Genomic DNA, 12,500 nt, shown 5'->3' on the forward strand with positions numbered 1-12,500 from the left:
AAGCCTACAACACCTGGTATTCCCAGGCAGTCTCCCATCCAAGTACTAACCTGGCTCGACCCTGCTTAGTTTTCGAGATCAAAGGAGATCGGGCGCATTCAGGGTGATATGGTCGTAGGGCATACTTGCAGAGACCTGACGCACATTCATATGTTAAAATCAAGATTCAACTCTACTGCGGGAGGTCAACACTCATGAAAACGTTTATTCTGGACTCCTGGTTGAGCCCCGAAAGAGTGGCATTAAACGGTCTTTTACAAGAAAATCTTGATCCCAATGCAGAACACCATATCCGCGTGCAATTGGCAGGTGAACTGATTGGGTGAATTGAAGAGTAAAACGCGACCCATCCAGATGCGAGAATGCAAAAGCCTACAACAACTGGTATTCCCAGGCAGTCTCCCATCCAAGTACTAACCAGGCTCGACCCTGCTTAGCTTCCGAGATCAGACGAGATCGGGCGCATTCAGTGTGATATGGTCGTAGGCCATACTTGCAGAGACCTGACGCACATTCATTTGTAAAAATCAAGATTCAACTCTACTTCAGGTGGTCAACACTCATGAAAACGTTTATTCTGGACTCCTGGTTGAGCCCCGAAAGAGTGGCATTAAACGGTCTTTTACAAGAAAATCTTGATCCCAATGCAGTACACCATATCCGCGTGCAATTGGCAGGTGAACTGACTGGGTGAATTGAAGAGTAAAACGCGACCCATCCAGATACGAAAATGCAAAAGCCTACAACACCTGGTATTCCCAGGCAGTCTCCCATCCAAGTGTAATGCGGGCGTAAGCGACCTTCCGGAGGTGACGTCACGGGGGGTGGAGTCATGTGACGTGGGGGTAAGGTTCGGGGCTTTAAGCGGGTAAACCGGAAGGGGAAGGCAGTCGGGGTGTGAGCGGAAAAGAGTGAGGCCACGCGGGCAAGTGTGGAGAAGGGGGGGCGCCGACGGCGATCGGGAGCCAACCCCGAAGATAAGAGGAAGCTGCGGAGTGGTGTGCAGCTGAGGAGGAGACAGCCAGGAGGGCTGCTTGTTAGAGGCAGCGGTGTGGCTGCCAGGAGGAGCTGCGGAGAGAGAGAGAGAGAGCAAGAAGCTGGGAGAGCTGCGGAGGGAGAAGAGCAGCAGCGAATACAGCCAAGGGGGGCTGTGTGAGAGAAACAGCAGCGGAGCTGCTGTTGTGGATCGGGCCGACATTGGAGTCAGCACCGTGGAGAAGCTACAGAGTAAAGACAGCCGTGTGGGTGTACAGCACGAACCGAATAATAAAGGACACTGAGCCAGACATCGTGGTCCAGTCGTTTATTACACTGGTGTCGGAAGTGCAACGGCATGTCGAAACAAGTGAGGAAGAAAGTTAATCCGGCGCCTGCATCGGCTTCTTCGTCCGACGACGACGAACTCCCTCCAACCACGGATCCTGTTGGGGTGGTGGAGGAGAGCCAGGCTGAGGCGACCACGGGAACGGGTGTGGAGGATGTTGGCGCGGTGGCGGGTCCGTCGACATCATCAGACGCGGATCAACGATGGCAAGCGATGGCGGTACAACTGGAGGCACTTCAGGACGTCCTGGCGCATCTATGCCATCTCGTCGCGCCAGGGACGATGGATGATGCAAGTGGTGCTCCGCGGGCCGCCACGTTGCCTGTCCTGCCGCCGCCATTGCCCACGCGGCAAGAGGCCGCCATTTTGCGCGCTCCGTGGCGCCAAACCGCCATCTTGGCCACGCCGCGGGCCGACGCCATTTTGAATTTGCCATCACAACCACCACCATTGGAAGACGGCGGGAAGAGGAGTCGGAGTCGCCACCTTACAACAGTTAAAGAATTTTCCGTCGGTGGGGACTGGAGCGCGTTCGCCTGCCGCTTCTTGGCGGCGGTACGCACAGCAAGATGGACCGATGCGGAGGCTTTGGAGGTGTTGCCGACTCTTCTGGACGACGAATCTGTCCGATTCTTCCGTTCCATAGCGACCGATAAGAAGGCAACTTTATGTGGTGTTTTTCAAGAAATGGCCGATGCTTATGAGCCACCAGATGATGCGCATCGGCGATTCGCTCAACGACAACGAGCACCAGAGGAGTCGCCCGTGGCGTTCAGGGGTGCGGTGCTGGAGCTGGCCATGGCAGCTTATCCTGAGACGCCACAGGACCTGCTTGAGCCTCTCATATTAGGGAAAATGTTGGAGTTGTCTCGGGATCTAGGGATCCCCATGCCTGTGTGTGGGCATGAGAAGCTAACTTCCCGGATGGCTGCTAAGTGTCTCGATGCGCAATTCAACCTCCGTCGCTGGAAACAAGTGACGGCGTGGACGGGGGGGCCCGTCAAAGAAGGGGATGCGCTGGGGTGGGACCCTGCGCAGGCCGTCTATGTTCCGGATGACCGGGGCCCTCAACAACTGACGGCCGCCTCCGCTCCATGGACGGGACGCGGCGGGCCGAGACCGCGCGCGATGCTACCAGAACGGGGCCGTCAGGAGGCGAGGCCTGCGCTTCGGCGCAACGAGGCCGAATGTTTCCGCTGCGGGCGTAGGGGCCACTACGCCAGAGACTGCTGGGCCCGCTTCCCGGCTCCGCCGCAGCAGGAGGCCTCGGCACCGGTCAAGTCGGCTAAAGATCCTCCGAAACAGGCATGTCGGCACGCACCAGACACTCGGCAAGGCTTTCCACCTCACCCACCACCTGTGTTGCGCGATCCTATTGTTGTTGTTAAAGAAAGGCCATCGACGGGGCCTTGTCATTCAGTTACGCAGTGGCGCAAATTGGCACGGAGAGTTGTCGCGGCCGCTACGGGTTCGTCCACTGTACCGGGGTCCATACAAGGTGTGGACGTGCGCATTTTGGTCGACTCGGGGGCGTCTGCGACTATTATATCGGATGTCATTTTCCATCTGTTGGGCATTCCGTCGGGGGCTGTGCGTCCGGTTTATGGGTCGTGCGTCGCTGCGAACGGGGGTAGCATGGGCATCGTGGGTCAGGTGGATGCTAAGATATCTATTGGGGATGTGTCGGCCTCGGGTGTTGTGTTGATATCGAGATCTTTGGCGGTTCCTTGTTTGTTAGGCACCGATTTTTTGGCTAAGATGCCCATTTTGATCAAAATCAATGAGAATTGTATTGAACTGCCGGGGGGCCGTCAAATCTCGTTTCTGCCGTCGCCCTGGGGGCGACCTGCTTCGGCCGTACAAGTGCAGGCGCTGTCCGTCGCATCTGTGGACATTCCACCTGGTACACAGATGCTTATACCCTTGCGGTATCGGAAGCCCCTGCCTGATCGGCTAGGAGCAGTAGGGGTCTTGTTGTCACCGTCCGCCACGATAACAACCGGGTTGGCGTTAGTGGGGGCACAGACCATCGTCCGGCCGGATCAATTACCGTTTTTACAGGTGCTTAATGCGGGGGGAGAAAACGTCCGTGTCCCGGCCGGTACGGTTGTGGCACATGCCACTACGGCGTTTGCGACCCATGATTGTCCACATGGCCGGGGAGTTGTTGCTGGGGTTTCCGAGCCAAGGAGTTCGGATGATCGTTGGGTTGCTCAATTATGTGACGAAAATTCTTCCCTGTCCATGGAGCAACGTGGTGCGCTGCGTAAATTGTTGTTGACATATTCCGATGTGTTCAGCTCCGATGATTTGGATTTGGGCCGCACTTCCTTGCTTTACCATCACATTGAGACGGGCGATGCTGCCCCTATTCGATTAAATTCGCATCGGATGAGTCCTGCGGAGCGAGAACACGTACGGGGGGCAGTGGAAGACATGTTGGCTGCGGACATTATATCGCCATCTAACAGCCCATGGGGCGCTCCAGTCGTCTTGGTTAAGAAGAAGGATGGCAAATTGCGATTTTGTGTTGATTTCCGCAAATTGAATAAGATATCGGTGGCAGATGCGTACCCCCTGCCGCGTATGGATGACTCCCTCGACGCATTGTCGGGGGCTAAGTTCTTTTCCACACTGGACCTCTCTTCGGGATTTTGGCAGCTTCCCCTTGACGAGTCCTCACGGGAGAAAACCGCTTTCCGTACGCCGCAGGGGTTATTTCAATTCAACTGTCTCCCGATGGGATTGAATGCGGCCCCTGCTACATTTCAAAGATTGATGGAGCTCGTTTTGACGGGGTTGCAGTGGGAGACATGTCTTATATATTTGGACGATATCATTGTCTTCAGCCGCACATTCGATGAACATTTGACGCGGCTGGAGACAGTGTTCACGAGGATGCGTTCTGCCAAATTGAAATTCAAACCAAAGAAATGTCACCTACTGCAACGGTCCGTCCGCTATTTGGGGCACATTGTGAGCGCTGAGGGAGTGTCCACGGATCCGGAAAAGACGGCGTGCGTCCGGGATTGGCCGACTCCGGCCACCGTGGGGGATGTTCGGCGGTTTTTGGGATTTGCCTCGTATTACCGAAGATTCGTGCCGGGTTTTGCGACGATTGCGAGGCCTTTGCATCTCCTTACGGGTAAAGGACGGAAGTTTGGTTGGGGACAGCCGGAGGAGGCGGCCTTTCGGAGTCTGCGTGATCTATTGGCCACGGCCCCAACATTGGATTATCCCGATTTCGATCACCCATTCATTCTTGATACGGACGCGAGTGACACAGGTATTGGGGCGGTGTTATCACAGTCTAAAGGGGGTGTAGAGCGTGTCGTGGCGTATGGTAGCCGAGTCTTGTCTCCTGCGGAAACCCGCTACTGTGTCACTCGCAGAGAACTATTGGCGGTTGTTTTTTTCCTACGGCAATTTCGACCATACCTCTACGGTCGTTCTTTTATTGTGCGTACGGATCATGCGGCCTTGCAATATGCCCTTAAAATTGACCAGCCATCCGGACAGTTGGCACGTTGGTTGGACACGCTACAGGAATTTTCCTTCCAAATTCAACATCGGAAGGGTGTGCGCCATGCGAACGCTGACGCACTTTCCAGATTACCGCGGCGCGCCCCTTGTAAATGTGAGTCGGGGACGCATAGGTGTTCGCCGATTCCAAACCCCCCTCAGCCGCTCACGTTGGCCGTCGAGAAGTCGGACACTCCGATGGAACCGGGACCGGCTGACGGGGTTTTGAATCTGCCGCGGTCTGTCTGGATCCGGGAACAGATGATGGATGAGTCATTGGTGTCCTTGCGGAAGCGGTCTGCTAAGGACAATGGGAGTCCGAGTACGGCTGTGGGGCCGCAAACCGCTCTCCGAGATGGTCTGCTTATGTGGCGGGAGGGGTTCCAGGAACGTTGGCGCCTGGTGGTACCAACGTCCTTGCGGTTCGAGTTGATTAGAACCCTCCATTGTGACACTCTCTTACATTTAGGGGTGCAGAAGACCTTGTTGACGTTGCAACGTCATTATTTTTGGCACGGCATGGCGACAGATGTCGTAGGGCACGTGCGCGCGTGCCCTGCGTGTGCACAACGTAAGCCGCCGAAACATCCTTACGTGCCGCCTCTCCAGTCGATTCAGGTGTCTCGAGTCAATGAATTGGTGGCACTGGACATATTGGGACCTTTTCCACCATCGGCGAGGGGTAATAAATATTTGCTGGTAGGGGTTGAGTACCTCTCCCGTTGGCCGATGGCCTGGCCGTTGCCTGATCAGTCGGCCGCGGCCATTACCGACGCCTTTTTGTTTGGGTATATTATGGATAAGGGGGCGCCTGAGAGACTCCTCACGGACCAGGGCAGGAATTTCTCTTCTAAATTATTGGCGGAAGTGTGCGCGGGCCTTGGGACTAAGAAAGTACGGACATCCCCATACCATCCGCAGACGGATGGTATGGTTGAACGGCTGAACAGGACATTGTCTGCCATGCTTTGCCATACCGTGAGTGAACAACAATCAGATTGGGATCTGCACATCCCCGGGGTGCTTTCGGCGTACAGGATGACGCCTCATGCGGCTACGGGATATTCGCCGTTTTACCTTATGTATGGTCGGGAAAACGTGCCGCCGGTGGATGTGCAATTGGGAACTGGGGTGAAGGGACCTCGGAAACCACTTCCTGAATACATTCAGGACACGGTTCACCGATTCACGGAGGCGCGGGAGAATGCCCGCGTGGCTACGGCCAAAGCCCAGGCCCGGAACGAGCGATATGCGCGACGGTCTGAGGGGGAGTGCCCTTGGAAGGTTGGGGACCTAGCCTGGCTTCATTGTCCACAGGTACGTCCGGGGACCTCGCCGAAATTGCACAAACCCTGGCATGGTCCCGTACGCCTCATTGCGGTTCCCAACCCACAGACAGCACGCGTCCAGATTGGGTCTCGTCGCTGGGTTGTGCATACGTCGCGCTTGAAACCATATGTTGCTCCCTTACATGATGCGTCATCCCCCAATGTTGCCTTGCCGGGGTCTGTTGCTGCTGACTCTCCCCTGCCTGCGTCCATTGATTTTGCTAGAGCGCCTGTCGTACCTGTTCCAGACAGGCCGGCCGTGACATTGCGGGGGACGAGGGGCCCTGCTCGGAGGACGCCTGCCAGGTCTGCGGGACCTTCGAGCCCTGCAGCCCTTCCGACCCAGCTGCGGGCACGGTCACAGGACAAGCCCAAGACTAACTCTTTAGAGACACGGGACGGCGGTGGACTTCCAGCTGCGACAGGGGGATTACCCCCTGTCGTTCCTCGACTTTCATCGCGTTCCCGTTCTGCGAGTGGGCCGCCGACCGTCCGGGACGGGCCGGCGACCCGCACACGTTCCAAATCGCTTACGTTTCGTTGAGTGTTGTTGTCTTGTTATTTTCTTCTTACAGTTGTATTTATTGCATGCTTTTGTACGATCGTTGATGTTGATTGCGTTGTTGTTGTTCTTGCTGTTACATTATATGCTTAGTGTCCTTTAGGGGGGGAAGCTCGGTTCGCCGCATTACGATTTGCTATTGGTCAGCCGAGGTCGGCTGGGATTTTTCTACGGGGGAGGGTGGTGTAATGCGGGCGTAAGCGACCTTCCGGAGGTGACGTCACGGGGGGTGGAGTCATGTGACGTGGGGGTAAGGTTCGGGGCTTTAAGCGGGTAAACCGGAAGGGGAAGGCAGTCGGGGTGTGAGCGGAAAAGAGTGAGGCAAGTGTGGAGAAGGGGGGGCGCCGACGGCGATCGGGAGCCAACCCCGAAGATAAGAGGAAGCTGCGGAGTGGTGTGCAGCTGAGGAGGAGACAGCCAGGAGGGCTGCTTGTTAGAGGCAGCGGTGTGGCTGCCAGGAGGAGCTGCGGAGAGAGAGAGAGAGAGCAAGAAGCTGGGAGAGCTGCGGAGGGAGAAGAGCAGCAGCGAATACAGCCAAGGGGGGCTGTGTGAGAGAAACAGCAGCGGAGCTGCTGTTGTGGATCGGGCCGACATTGGAGTCAGCACCGTGGAGAAGCTACGGAGTAAAGACAGCCGTGTGGGTGTACAGCACGAACCGAATAATAAAGGACACTGAGCCAGACATCGTGGTCCAGTCGTTTATTACACAAGTACTAACCAGGCTCGACCCTGCTTAGCTTCCGAGATCAGACGAGATCGGGCGCATTCAGGGTGATATGGTCGTAGGCCATACTTGCAGAGACCTGACGCACATTCATTTGTAAAAATCAAGATTCAACTCTACTGCGGGAGGTCAACACTCATGAAAACGTTTATTCTGGACTCCTGGTTGAGCCCCGAAAGAGTTGCATTAAACCGTATTTTACAAGAAAATCTTGATCCCAATGCAGTACACCATATCCGCGTGCAATTGGCAGGTGAACTGACTGGGTGAATTGAAGAGTAAAACGCGAACCCATCCAGACACGAAAATGCAAAAGCCTACAACACCTGGTATTCCCAGGCAGTCTTCCATCCAAGTACTCACCAGGCTCGACCCTGCTTAGCTTCCAAGATCAGACGAGATCGGGCGCATTCGGGGTGATATTGTCGTAGGCCATACTTGCAGAGACCTGACGCACATTCATATGTTAAAATCAAGATTCAACTCTACTGCGGGAGGTCAACACTCATGAAAACGTTTATTCTGGACTCCTGGTTGAGCCCCGAAAGAGTGGCATTAAACGGTCTTTTACAAGAAAATCTTGATCCCAATGCAGTACACCATATCCGCGTGCAATTGGCAGGTGAACTGACTGGGTGAATTGAAGAGTAAAACGCGACCCATCCAGATACGAAAATGCAAAAGCCTACAACACCTGGTATTCCCAGGCAGTCTCCCATCCAAGTACTAACCAGGCTCGACCCTGCTTAGCTTCCGAGATCAGACGAGATCGGGCGCATTCAGGGTGATATGGTCGTAGGCCATACTTGCAGAGACCTGACGCACATTCATTTGTAAAAATCAAGATTCAACTCTACTGCAGGAGGTCAACACTCATGAAAACTTGTATTCTGGACTCCTGGTTGAGCCCCGAAAGAGTGGCATTAAACGGTCTTTTACAAGAAAATCTTGATCCCAATGCAGTACACCATATCCGCGTGCAATTGGCAGGTGAACTGACTGGGTGAATTGAAGAGTAAAACGCGACCCATCCAGATACGAAAATGCAAAAGCCTACAACACCTGGTATTCCCAGGCAGTCTCCCATCCAAGTACTAACCAGGCTCGACCCTGCTTAGCTTCCGAGATCAGAGGAGATCGGGCGCATTCAGGGTGATATGGTCGTAGACCATACTTGCAGAGACCTGACGCACATACATATGTAAAAATCAAGATTCAACTCTACTGCGGGAGGTCAACACTCATGAAAACGTTTACTCTGGACTCCTGGTTGAGACCCGAAAGAGTGGCATTAAACGGTCTTTTACAAGAAAATCTTGATCCCAATGCAGTACAACCATATCCACGTGCAATTGGCAGGTGAACTGACTGGGTGAATTGAAGAGTAAAACGCGACCCATCCAGATGCGAGAATGCAAAAGCCTACAACACCGGGTATTTCCAGGCAGTCTCCCATCCAAGTACTAACCTGGCTCGACCCTGCTTAGTTTTACGAGATCATAGGAGATCGGGCGCATTCAGGGTGATATGGTCGTAGGCCATACTTGCAGAGACCTGACGCACATTCATATGTTAAAATCAAGATTCAACTCTACTGCGGGAGGTCAACACTCATGAAAACGTTTATTCTGGACTCCTGGTTGAGCCCCGAAAGAGTTGCATTAAACCGTATTTTACAAGAAAATCTTGATCCCAATGCAGTACACCATATCCGCGTGCAATTGGCAGGTGAACTGACTGGGTGAATTGAAGAGTAAAACGCGAACCCATCCAGATACGAAAATGCAAAAGCCTACAACACCTGGTATTCCCAGGCAGTCTTCCATCCAAGTACTCACCAGGCTCGACCCTGCTTAGCTTCCAAGATCAGACGAGATCGGGCGCATTCGGGGTGATATTGTCGTAGGCCATACTTGCAGAGACCTGACGCACATTCATATGTTAAAATCAAGATTCAACTCTACTGCGGGAGGTCAACACTCATGAAAACGTTTATTCTGGACTCCTGGTTGAGCCCCGAAAGAGTGGCATTAAACGGTCTTTTACAAGAAAATCTTGATCCCAATGCAGTACACCATATCCGCGTGCAATTGGCAGGTGAACTGACTGGGTGAATTGAAGAGTAAAACGCGACCCATCCAGATACGAAAATGCAAAAGCCTACAACACCTGGTATTCCCAGGCAGTCTCCCATCCAAGTACTAGCCAGGCTCGACCCTGCTTAGCTTCCGAGATCAGACGAGATCGGGCGCATTCAGGGTGATATGGTCGTAGGCCATACTTGCAGAGACCTGACGCACATTCATTTGTAAAAATCAAGATTCAACTCTACTGCAGGAGGTCAATACTCATGAAAACGTTTATTCTGGACTCCTGGTTGAGCCCCGAAAGAGTGGCATTAAACGGTCTTTTACAAAAAAATCTTGATCCCAATGCAGTACACCATATCCGCGTGCAATTGGCAGGTGAACTGACTGGGTGAATTGAAGAGTAAAACGCGACCCATCCAGATACGAAAATGCAAAAGCCTACAACACCTGGTATTCCCAGGCAGTCTCCCATCCAAGTACTAACCAGGCTCGACCCTGCTTAGCTTCCGAGATTAGACGAGATCGGTCGCATTCAGGGTGATATGGTCGTAGGCCATACTTGCAGAAACCTGACGCACATTCATATGTTAAAATCAAGATTCAACTCTACTGCGGGAGGTCAACACTCATGAAAACGTTTATTCTGGACTCCTGGTTGAGCCCCGAAAGAGTGGCATTAAACCGTCTTTTACAAGAAAATCTTGATCCCAATGTAGTACACCATATCCACGTGCAATTAGCAGGTGAACTGACTGGGTGAATTGAAGAGTAAAACACGACCCATCCAAATGCGAAAATGCAAAAGCCTACAACACCTGGTATTCCCAGGCAGTCTCCCATCCAAGTACTAACCAGGCTCGACCCTTCTTAGCTTCTGAAATCAGGCGCATTCAGGGTGATATGGTTCTAGGCCAAACTTGCAGAGACCTGACGCACATTCATATGTAAAAATCAAAATTCAACTCTACTGCGGGAGGTCAACACTCATGAAAACGTTTATTCTGGACTCCTGGTTGAGCCCCGAAAGAGTGGCATTAAACGGTCTTTTACAATAAAATCTTGATCCCAATGTAGTACACCATATCCGCGTGCAATTGGCAGGTGAACTGACTGGGTGAATTGAAGAGTAAAACACGACCCATCCAGATGCGAAAATGCAAAAGCCTACAACACCTGGTATTCGCAGGCAGTCTCCCATCCAAGTACTAACCAGGCTCGACCCTGCTTAGCTTCCGAGATAAGACGAGATCGGGCGCCTTCAGGGTGATATGGTCGTAGGCCATACTTGCAGAGACCTGACGCACATGCATTTGTTAAAATCAAGATTAAACTCTACTGCGGGAGGTCAACACTCATGAAAACGTTTATTCTGGATTCCTGGTTCAGCCCCGAAAGAGTTCCATTAAACGGTCTTTTACAAGAAAATCTTGATCCCAATGCAGTACACCATATCCGCGTGCAATTGGCAGGTGAACTGACTGGGTGAATTGAAGAGTAAAACGCGACCCATCCAGATACGAAAATGCAAAAGCCTACAACACCTGGTATTCCCATGCAGTCTTCCATCCAAGTACTAACCTGGCTCGACCCTGCTTAGTTTTCGAGATCAAAGGAGATCGGGCGCATTCAGGGTGATATGGTCGTAGGCCATACTTGCAGAGAGCTGACGCACATTCATATGTTAAAATCAAGATTCAACTCTACTGCGGGAGGTCAACACTCATGAAAACGTTTATTCTGGACTCCTGGTTGAGCCCCGAAAGAGTGGCATTAAACGGTCTTTTACAAGAAAATATTGATCCCAATGCAGTACACCATATCCGCGTGCAATTGGCAGGTGAACTGACTGGGTGAATTGAAAAGTAAAACGCGACCCATCCAGATACGAAAATGCAAAAGCCTACAACACCTGGTATTCCCAGGCAGTCTCCCATCCAAGTACTAACCAGGCTCGACCCTGCTTAGCTTCCGAGATCAGACGAGATCGGGCACATTCAGGGTGATATGGTCGTAGGCCATACTTGCAGAGACCTGACGCACATACATATGTAAAAATCAAGATTCAACTCTACTTCGGGAGGTCAACACTCATGAAAACGTTTATTCTGGACTCCTGGTTGAGCCCCGAAAGAGTGGCATTAAACGGTCTTTTACAAGAAAATCTTGATCCCAATGCAGTACACCATATCCGCGTGCAATTGGCAGGTGAACTGACTGGGTGAATTGAAGAGTAAAACGCGACCCATCCAGATACGAAAATGCAAAAGCCTACAACACCTGGTATTCCCAGGCAGTCTCCCATCCAAGTACTAACCAGGCTCGACCCTGCTTAGCTTCCGAGATCAGGCGCATTCAGGGTGATATGGTCGTAGGCAATACTTGCAAAGACCTGACGCACATTCATATGTTAAAATCAAGATTCAACTCTACTGCGGGAGGTCAACACTCATGAAAACGTTTATTCTGGACTCCTGGTTGAGCCCCGAAAGAGTGGCATTAAACGGTCTTTTACAAGAAAATATTGATCCCAATGCAGTACACCATATCCGCGTGCAATTGGCAGGTGAACTGACTGGGTGAATTGAAGAGTTAAACGCGACCCATCCAGATGCGAGAATGCAAAAGCCAACAACACCTGGTTTTCCCAGGCAGTCTCCCATCCAAGTACTAACCTGGCTCGACCCTGCTTAGTTTTCGAGATCAAAGGAGATCGGGCGCATTCAGGGTGATATGGTCGTAGGCCATACTTGCAGAAACCTGACGCACATTCATATGTTAAAATCAAGATTCAACTCTACTGCGGGAGGTCAACACTCATGAAAACGTTTATTCTGGACTCCTGGTTGAGCCCCGAAAGAGTGGCATTAAACGGTCTTTTACAATAAAATCTTGATCCCAATGTAGTACACCATATCCGCGTGCAATTGGCAGGTGAACTGACTGGGTGAAT

At 52.3% G+C, this 12,500-nt stretch overlaps 12 non-coding genes and 3 pseudogenes across 12 annotated transcripts; all 15 read right to left on the reverse strand.

Annotated features, from left to right (window-relative positions):
* Position 1: 1 nt before the first annotated feature.
* LOC144939460 (5S ribosomal RNA) lies at positions 2–120 on the reverse strand. The gene has a single exon (XR_013638636.1). It is a non-coding gene; the product is annotated as a 5S ribosomal RNA (ribosomal RNA).
* A 249-nt stretch (positions 121–369) lies between these two features.
* On the reverse strand, positions 370–488 carry LOC144939169 (5S ribosomal RNA). Its single transcript, XR_013638362.1, has one exon. It is a non-coding gene; the product is annotated as a 5S ribosomal RNA (ribosomal RNA).
* Positions 489–7,774: 7,286 nt separating this feature from the next.
* On the reverse strand, positions 7,775–7,893 carry LOC144939482 (5S ribosomal RNA). The gene has a single exon (XR_013638657.1). It is a non-coding gene; the product is annotated as a 5S ribosomal RNA (ribosomal RNA).
* A 249-nt stretch (positions 7,894–8,142) lies between these two features.
* LOC144940312 (5S ribosomal RNA) lies at positions 8,143–8,261 on the reverse strand. Its single transcript, XR_013638889.1, has one exon. It is a non-coding gene; the product is annotated as a 5S ribosomal RNA (ribosomal RNA).
* Positions 8,262–8,510: 249 nt separating this feature from the next.
* On the reverse strand, positions 8,511–8,629 carry LOC144940541 (5S ribosomal RNA). Its single transcript, XR_013639107.1, has one exon. It is a non-coding gene; the product is annotated as a 5S ribosomal RNA (ribosomal RNA).
* A 250-nt stretch (positions 8,630–8,879) lies between these two features.
* LOC144939854 (5S ribosomal RNA) lies at positions 8,880–8,999 on the reverse strand (annotated as a pseudogene).
* Positions 9,000–9,249: 250 nt separating this feature from the next.
* On the reverse strand, positions 9,250–9,368 carry LOC144939483 (5S ribosomal RNA). The gene has a single exon (XR_013638658.1). It is a non-coding gene; the product is annotated as a 5S ribosomal RNA (ribosomal RNA).
* A 249-nt stretch (positions 9,369–9,617) lies between these two features.
* On the reverse strand, positions 9,618–9,736 carry LOC144940362 (5S ribosomal RNA). Its single transcript, XR_013638937.1, has one exon. It is a non-coding gene; the product is annotated as a 5S ribosomal RNA (ribosomal RNA).
* Positions 9,737–9,985: 249 nt separating this feature from the next.
* Positions 9,986–10,104, reverse strand: LOC144939141 (5S ribosomal RNA). The gene has a single exon (XR_013638335.1). It is a non-coding gene; the product is annotated as a 5S ribosomal RNA (ribosomal RNA).
* A 249-nt stretch (positions 10,105–10,353) lies between these two features.
* On the reverse strand, positions 10,354–10,462 carry LOC144940066 (5S ribosomal RNA; annotated as a pseudogene).
* Positions 10,463–10,711: 249 nt separating this feature from the next.
* Positions 10,712–10,830, reverse strand: LOC144939244 (5S ribosomal RNA). Its single transcript, XR_013638434.1, has one exon. It is a non-coding gene; the product is annotated as a 5S ribosomal RNA (ribosomal RNA).
* Positions 10,831–11,079: 249 nt separating this feature from the next.
* Positions 11,080–11,198, reverse strand: LOC144939449 (5S ribosomal RNA). The gene has a single exon (XR_013638626.1). It is a non-coding gene; the product is annotated as a 5S ribosomal RNA (ribosomal RNA).
* Positions 11,199–11,447: 249 nt separating this feature from the next.
* Positions 11,448–11,566, reverse strand: LOC144940429 (5S ribosomal RNA). Its single transcript, XR_013638999.1, has one exon. It is a non-coding gene; the product is annotated as a 5S ribosomal RNA (ribosomal RNA).
* A 249-nt stretch (positions 11,567–11,815) lies between these two features.
* LOC144939705 (5S ribosomal RNA) lies at positions 11,816–11,924 on the reverse strand (annotated as a pseudogene).
* Positions 11,925–12,173: 249 nt separating this feature from the next.
* Positions 12,174–12,292, reverse strand: LOC144939424 (5S ribosomal RNA). Its single transcript, XR_013638603.1, has one exon. It is a non-coding gene; the product is annotated as a 5S ribosomal RNA (ribosomal RNA).
* Between the last annotated feature and the right edge of the window lie 208 nt (positions 12,293–12,500).

The sequence above is a fragment of the Lampetra fluviatilis genome, chromosome 22 (assembly GCF_964198595.1).
Source record: "Lampetra fluviatilis chromosome 22, kcLamFluv1.1, whole genome shotgun sequence".
NCBI lineage: Eukaryota > Metazoa > Chordata > Hyperoartia > Petromyzontiformes > Petromyzontidae > Lampetra > Lampetra fluviatilis.